Source organism: Octopus bimaculoides, chromosome 21, assembly GCF_001194135.2.
Source record: "Octopus bimaculoides isolate UCB-OBI-ISO-001 chromosome 21, ASM119413v2, whole genome shotgun sequence".
In the NCBI taxonomy this organism is placed as follows: domain Eukaryota; kingdom Metazoa; phylum Mollusca; class Cephalopoda; order Octopoda; family Octopodidae; genus Octopus; species Octopus bimaculoides.
This window is the reverse complement of record NC_069001.1, coordinates 29,445,179-29,453,322: the sequence shown is the minus strand read 5'-3', so window position 1 is coordinate 29,453,322 and position 8,144 is coordinate 29,445,179.

The window sequence follows — 8,144 nt, the reverse complement described above, 5'->3', positions numbered from 1 at the left end:
CACACTCTTACACACACACACACGCACCCCCCCATATATATATATATATATATATATACATATTTATAGATTTGTAAACAAACCCGAAGAGTGTAAATTACGGATAAGAACATAAGTCCTTTTCATAATATCAATACTTATACATATTATTTACAATAATATATGCTCCATTCGTATCGATAAAACTTAAACTGAAAAAAAGTTAGCCGAACAAATGGGAAGTGGATTATTGTAAATGATCTATAATTATAGTTCCTACACACACACACACTAAGACGTGGCCAGAAGTGTGGAGAATTGTTTTAAAATTAAAAATAAAATTATGTCCAACTACAATTCGAATCAAATAAATATAACTTATATATATATATATATAGGTAATGAGCGAAAGTTGTGTCAATTAGACCCAGAGGTGTCAGGTAATGCTGAGCAAGTGCTGTGGATAGACCATAGTTAAGCTCCAGGTTCGGTGATTATGCGAATAAGGGGTCCAATGTAGGTCATATTTCAGCGTGTGAATATAAGGATTTCTTCATGAGATAAAGAACCAACAAAAATGTGACACAAGCAGAACAGTAACTACAGAAAAACAAACAACAAATCACCAACAATCACATCAGTAACGTTTAAAATTACAGCTGTGAGTCGATTAGCATAGTAAAACAAGAAAATTTAATCATAGCGTTGGTGGAAATTATAAAAAAGAAAATTACGAAATCTGATAAAATGTGTACAAAACTTCGAGAAATAAATAAGTACCACAAATTCGCCTCCTCAGAAGAGCAACAACAAGGTATTGCGACTCATGGGGAAATTTCTAAAGGGCTGCACCATGCATCGTTGACAAATTATAAAATTATTTCTGAGTCGACCCAAATGGTAAAAAATTATAAATCATTTCGTAGAGGACCGATGTCTGTAATTCAGATACCGGTATTGGTTATGACATTTTGAGATTCTGTGGTAGATTTATGCTATTGCTAATAAAACATATAATTACGTAAAGACGCTGTCCTAGAGGAAATTTGCATTCCTAGTGAGGTCTCACAGTGCAATCAATTTCCCAATGTGTGAAACTGGACGAAATGCATAGCTATATATATCTTACAGTTCTATAGTTCAGAGATGAGGAATTGTGTACTTGTGTACATTATTTACATTTGACGGATATTTGTCCTCATCTTGTTTGTTGTTAACACAACGTTTCGGCTGACTTACTCCCCAGCTTTCATCCTGTGTCTTGGGGAAATTTCGAAACTGGGTTCCCATTCCGAAGGTATTTTTCGGTGTTATTATTATTATTATTATTATTATTATTATTATTATTATTATTATTATTTAATAACAATAATAACATCGGAAAATACCTTAGGAATGAGAACCTAGGTTCGAAATTTCCCCAAGACACCTGGTAAAGGCTGAAGAGTATATCAGCCGAAACATTGTGTTAACAGCATAAAAGATGAGGACAAATATCCGTCAAATATACATAATGTAAATAATGTATACATATTTTTAAGTTCCCATTTAATGTTGCAATTTCCACACTTAAGAAGAAGCAGCGGATTCTCTGCGGATTACTCATTCACTACTCTAAATGAATTGCGTTTAGTTATTTATGCTGTTTCATTTATTAGAAGACCTTTATGAATTTATTTGGATGGTTTCATCCTGTAATACAAGGAAAAGTATATAAAACTCATTTTTGCGAATAAACTTCTCAACAATTGTTGCAATTTTCCACAAATATTTCATCCTTTACATGCTTCAAATGTGTTGGTCTTGCAGTAGCGTTTACTTTTCATTGCTTTATAATGTTCTGCAGCATGTCATATGTTGGCTAGATTTTAAACTCAACACAAATTCACTTCCAGTTTTCAGTTGATACCACATGTTTCTCTTAATAACTATCGGCTAATTTAAGCAGTGTTTCGCAATACTTGATTTCCTCGATTTTAAAATTTCTTTTCTGTTCTTGTTTCGTAGCTGTTTGCATTAAGTCTCCATTATTCACCACTAAATTGTTTTCTAATCCCACAGTAGGTATTTCGGAATGCTCACCTCATTGTATAAGGCCTAGAACACTTTCACTGCTAGACTGTATTAACTTTCTTTGTCAGATGACGTGCTGTGTATTTCAAATATAGCCAATATATACCGTCTTTCATAACTAGTTATTTCTGTTATTATAATCATCACAACAATCATCATCTTCATCATCATCATCTTATTTAATATCATCATCATCGTCGTTGTCGTTGTCATCGTCATCATCATGATCATCAGTATAATCATTACCATCATCGTCAGCATCATCGCCAACATGTATATATGCATGCATTCATATATACATACATACATACATACATACACATGTACATATATGTCTATATATATATATATATATATATATATAGGGAGAATGTGTATGCAGAAGAAGAGACACAGACAGAGACACAAATAGAAACATACAGACAAAATAAAAAGCGTGATGGCTGAGGGAGAGAGATGGGAGAGAAAGCAGAATGGCTGTGTGTATTTCTATATGAGTTTGTATGCAATCACCTATTTCTCTGTATGTGTATGATACTTTGAATATTACTTCACACCTTTCTCCGTTGCACCATTGCTTCAAATTCCGGAGTAAAATAATACATAACTTGAAGGCAAATTATTGATTTTTCTTCTCTCTTTACTGTGAACGAACTATGTTAATAGTATCGCTTCAAGCAATTTCATTGCCGTTTTGTTTCAATTTAAATGAAACCAGAAAATATACAAGAAACGTTCAATTTCACTTGATATTTTCAATTAAATATTCAGATAAAAGCTGACATTTCAAGTATGCTAAAATCTTAGGTCTGCATCGAAATTGCATAGATTCGTGTGATCGCGGTTTGATTATTGCAGAAAATACGTGACATGTGTGCACATGTAAGTACATACATACACACATATATGTATGGATTTGTGTCTATGTATCTGTCGATATTTATTGCTTATATGTATGTTCTGTATAATATATATATATATATATATATATATATATATATATATATATATATATATATATATATGAGAGAGAGAGAGAGAAATACGCACATATAGACGTAAATACATATTTATACATATATATGTATATCTCTACGTATGAGTCTCTTTGTCTAACTATCTGTAGATCGATATGTGTGTGTGTGTGTGTGCGTGTATGTAGGTGTGTGTTTGTGTGTGTGTGTGTATGTGTGTGCGTGTATGAGTGTGTGCCTGTATGGTTGTCTGTTTTCAACAGTATTTATAAAGATTCACTAAGACGATAGATTTTATATAGTACGTTTCCGACTCGTATAGACGATGTATATGTAAATTTGGAATATCTAACTATTTTGGAATCTAGTGCATGCGCACACGCTCACAGCAAACACAAACATACATAATACATACATACGTACAGAAACAGGCGCAGCCAAACACACATAAAAGTGCACAAATACACACACATGCACGCATATTATTTTGCGTTTACACAACGATCATAAAAACAAACATACAGAATGAATCAGATGCAACGAGACATGTTTCCACCGAATAACAGTCATTCGTTTTAACAAATAATACACGTATCCTCTTACGATCACAAAAAATAAATCTCCCAGCTGAATTTCGTTATAACTCTTACGTTGTGTGAAATATGAATTTGTGTTCCACAAAGGGTGATGAATAATAAGATTTGATTTTATAAAAATTTTTAGAAAAAAATTCTGTCTATTACAAAATGAAAATTTACAACAGATAAGAAACACTAAACAAAATGTACAATATTGTATCGTATAGTGAGGGAGACATTTTAACAGAAGGGACTGTAATGTATATTTTTATTGACAAGAGTATGCTACGATTATTTTTTTCGGATTGAACGTACAGAAGACAGAACCATATAAATAACACTCATTTAGAGAGTTGCACACACTAACACTCATATACAACATTTATAAAGCGAAAAATAATCATACAGACGTGAGTATTTCATCATTGGCATTCGTTAGTTCAGACAGATAATTTCTAGGTCTGCAATGACGAGGTGTGTGATTTCGTATCCATTGAGTTCTCTCTATCACTGTATAATAATGTGTCCACTGTATAACGTCATAAGGTATATCTTAGTTTCAATATATCAATGCCTTTGCATCGCTAAATATTTAGTAAATTTCATGTTTGAATACTAATTTTATATTTAAGGCAGCGCGCTGACAGAATCTTTAGAATGCCATGCAAAATTAGCGGTATTTTGTATGTTTTGATGTTCGGAGTTCAAATTCTGGCGAAGATTAATTTGTATTTCATCCGTTCAGGGATTGATAAAATAAGTATAAGTGAATCACATGGGGTTGATGTAATCCCTTTACGCCCTCCCCCTATATTGCTGGCCTTGAGCCAAAATCTGAAAACAATAATTAATTTAAATATATTTGAGACACTGACTTCAAAATAAAAAGCTTATTTTTGTTGTTGCTGTTATTCTTAATATTATTATGAAACGGCAAACAAGGCGAACTTTTAGTGCATCGAATAACAAAGTCTGGCAGCTTTCCTTTCGTCTTTTAACTTTCTGAATTGAAATTTCGCCGAGGTTAACTATGCTTTTCATTTTTCTGGGATCGATAAACAAGATAAATATCATATAGTGGAGGTCATTATAATCGGTGATCCTCTCACTTCAACATTTAGGCCTTTGTACTTATATTACAAACAATTATTATTATTAATAGTACATTACCAGTGATGTAACCAATTTGACGCTACAATCAAATTTTCTTTCTTAATGTCAAATTTTTGCAAAACGTCTACATTAATGATATAAGCATCCTCTTCTTCCTCCTCCTCATCGGTTCCACTAGTTGTGATAGGTGTAGGACTGAATCTGAAGTTAGTTTTACGATTTCCCACCGAGCTGCAAACTGTATTGCGAATAGCAGTAGTAGTATGCAGTGTGGGGACTTTGTCTTCTCTTTCACTCGATGTCACTCATTCTTCATGCCAAGCCCAGCTTCAAATCCTCAAACTGCATCACAGCCAGGGTTATAACAAACTATTTATTCTGCTTTACGCCTTCACCGTTCCTTATCCCCTTATCACCGGCCTTTACGTCGATAGACCGGCTCATTAATTGCGTTGCCTCCTGTAATCATAAAAAAGAAAACGTGTAAATTAATCGAAATGAATCAAACAAAAGTTCTTTCCGCTGCTCCGTACGATCATCCGCATCTCCAGTGATATAATATTAGAATGTGCCAGCCACGAACATTATGACCTGTGTCAACAAGAGTTATTATACTATTACCTTTGACGAAACATTGGAAGACAAATATATGGATATATGCATATTTCTCTATTATATTTTGTCATCCTACTGCTTCTATTCTTTTAGGCCCAAGGCAGGGCATGTACTGTTTACAAAGTTATTTTCTGCTCACGTAGACTAAGTTGGGTTTTGTGTGCCTTTTGCTTTTGCAGTTAAAATTCGCGGTATTTTTCTATGGAAAATTACGTAAAACTCATCCTAGCAAAGTTGAAAGAGCGAATATGTTAGTTTAGTTTTATGCAAGTAACCCTGTCACGAAGACGACAAAGTTGACCACGAGTAGCATAGTATTATCTAAAGAGAGAAAAAACAAAACACAGGTATGAAGAAAGCAAAGATAGGAAACAGCCAGGATAACAGTCACATCAGACATAATAGCGATATCAGCTGCAAAATTTCGATCACGAGAGTCAGCAGGAGTAGCAAATAGAACAAAATCAAGCGCACAAATGACAATTATGAAAACATCACCTAGAGCAATGATATTATATAACTCCAACAACGCAAATAAGAATAATATCCCCATCTGCGAAAAAAACGTCAATAATGTTATCTAGAAACTCATTATACTAACTGCAAGAACAATAATAAAAACAATGATATAATGATAGGAAAATAGCAGCAAAAGCTATAACAGCAGCAGCAACGACGAGGACCACGACGATGGCAGCGATGATTGTTGTCTCAATGACAACAATGCGAATTGACTATCAGAAAACAGAAATATTACACCAATGAAAAACATGAGAAAAACGACCGACATTAAGCGAAACCTAGCAAATTACATAACAACAAAAGTAATGACAGAAACAAAAGCGTAATAAAACAATACAAAAGCAACGATAACAAACAAAAAACATCGTGATCAGCTGTTGGCAGCAGTAACAACCATCCTGTGAAAGTGAAAGTAAAATACAGCATATCAGAGAGAATAATGTAAAAATAAGAAAAGAAAGGAAAGAAAAAAATATGGACGATTGGCAATATTTCTAAAGGCATTCATGTAATACCGGTCTGTAATTAGTCACGGTAAGAACCGGAGTTATCGATAGCTCAATCATTTTACAAGTCCTACTCTTTTGGCTTCCTTTCTCCCTCACTTTCTCATGCTCTCTGTCACTCTCTGTCTCTTTCTCTCTCTCTCTCTCTCTCTCTCTTGCAATATATATACAGGTACACAGGCATATTATATATATATGTATATGTAACACTACATACATTTGCATAAAAATGCACGAACATAGGTAGAGGAGCATATATTTTACATATACGAGAACATATACCCATATAAATACAGACTCATACACACTCATATATATGTACATATATATATATATATATATATATATATATATATATATATATATATATATATATACATCCACGCACATATGTGTGTGTATGTGTGTGGGTGTATTTCTTTCCCTTTCTTATTTACGGATGTATATTTATAAATTTATATATTAAACTATTAATATCTGCAGACATAGAAACACACATTTGTGCACACACACACACACCGACACACACAGGTACATACCGGCACACACACATATGTACGTACATATAATTCCAGGCACACGTGTGCGTGTGCATCAATGTATGTGGGCGTATCTGTTTCCCTTTCATATGTATGGATTTACAAATAAATTCTTGCATTAAACTATTAATATCTGCCAGCTTAGAAACACACATTCATGCAAACACACACCCACACCTATGTATCACTATATATATATATATATATATATGCATATATATACAGCCATCGCTTGCTGCACTCGTCGTCTCTTTCCCTTTCCAAACAACTCTACCTTAAACTTGAATTCATATATTTCATATATATTTGTCTTACTTTCTTTTATTCTTCCATCTAATTTCGGGACAAATCAGCCTATATCAGTGGTGGCTCGTAAATAAGTATTGTCAGGCCAGAATAAACTTGAAGCATGATATTCTTGTGGTGAGTGGTCAACCTAAGCGACTTACAACTTAAGTGTACTAACCTACCTACATACACTTATCTAGATGAAGAAGGGTGAAGGAAGTGGAAAGGGTAATTATAACATAGAAGACCTTAAAGAATGAATAATTAAACATGTCAACAAGAAAAGGGAAATAAAGTATATGGGAGAGGGAGGGTTGGCCGTTAAAATTCAAAATACAGAGTATTGGGGGCATTTCGACCGTAGTAATATAGTATAATAGTGATAAGAAACAATAGTACCCTCATTAATAATGTAACAAATAAGAAATAAAATAAGAACTAAAATAAGACCTTTAAGATCTCTGTATCTATATCTATTTATCACTTTATCTTCTTCTTCTACATTTAGATTTTTCCTCACCACCCTTCGCCAACCCGTCTAAATAGCTTAGATCTATCTTACCTGACTATCCAGATTTTCTGTTATTGTTTCATAGATTACCCACCCCACCGATTTGACTCCATTTATGTTTTACTTTATTTTAATTTTATTTTTGTATGAATATCTGTATTATTTTTTCTTAGTATTTTATATTCCTATTTTATTTTTTATTATTATTTCATTTTTGTTATGTTATTTTATTGTATTGTTTTCAACCACCAACTTAACACTACACACTGAATTGTGGCAAGGTATGGATGGATTCCACAGTACCGAGAAAATTATGTATAAATATATCAAATTAAGAATTCTACGAGGTATAGTACAATGCAAAATACCAAACGGAACCTCACCTCTTATATCTCATCTTTCTTTCTCCTTTAACGCCTATGTGATATAATTCTTGGGAGAGAATA